Below are 207 nucleotides of genomic sequence, written 5' to 3'. Positions count from 1 at the left end.
GGTAACCATCCTGGCGTGGTCGCCAATTATGTAATATGCACGCTATGGAAGCACCAGGGGACAGTGATTCTCCGAAGGCAGGTGTTCACGACAATTTCTGTGGATGGAAAACAGAAACAAAGCTCATGAGCCAAAGCCCAGTAAGCAAGGTTGTACATCACCAATGCTTACATATGAATCAGTCAAAATGACAGACACGAACGCAAT

The 207-nt window shown here is 45.9% G+C and overlaps 1 protein-coding gene across 1 annotated transcript in view; it reads right to left on the bottom strand.

Annotated features, from left to right (window-relative positions):
* T265_02278 (hypothetical protein) overlaps positions 1-207 on the bottom strand; it is a gene marked incomplete at both ends in the record, with an annotated part of 19,368 nt that extends 19,161 nt beyond the window's left edge. Inside the window, one exon of the mRNA XM_009166482.1 lies at positions 172-207. The remainder of the gene's footprint in view (positions 1-171) is intronic.

Source organism: Opisthorchis viverrini (genome assembly GCF_000715545.1).
Source record: "Opisthorchis viverrini unplaced genomic scaffold opera_v5_26, whole genome shotgun sequence".
NCBI lineage: Eukaryota > Metazoa > Platyhelminthes > Trematoda > Opisthorchiida > Opisthorchiidae > Opisthorchis > Opisthorchis viverrini.
Note: the sequence above shows the minus strand (reverse complement) of the source record. Positions and strands in the feature narration are given on the sequence as shown.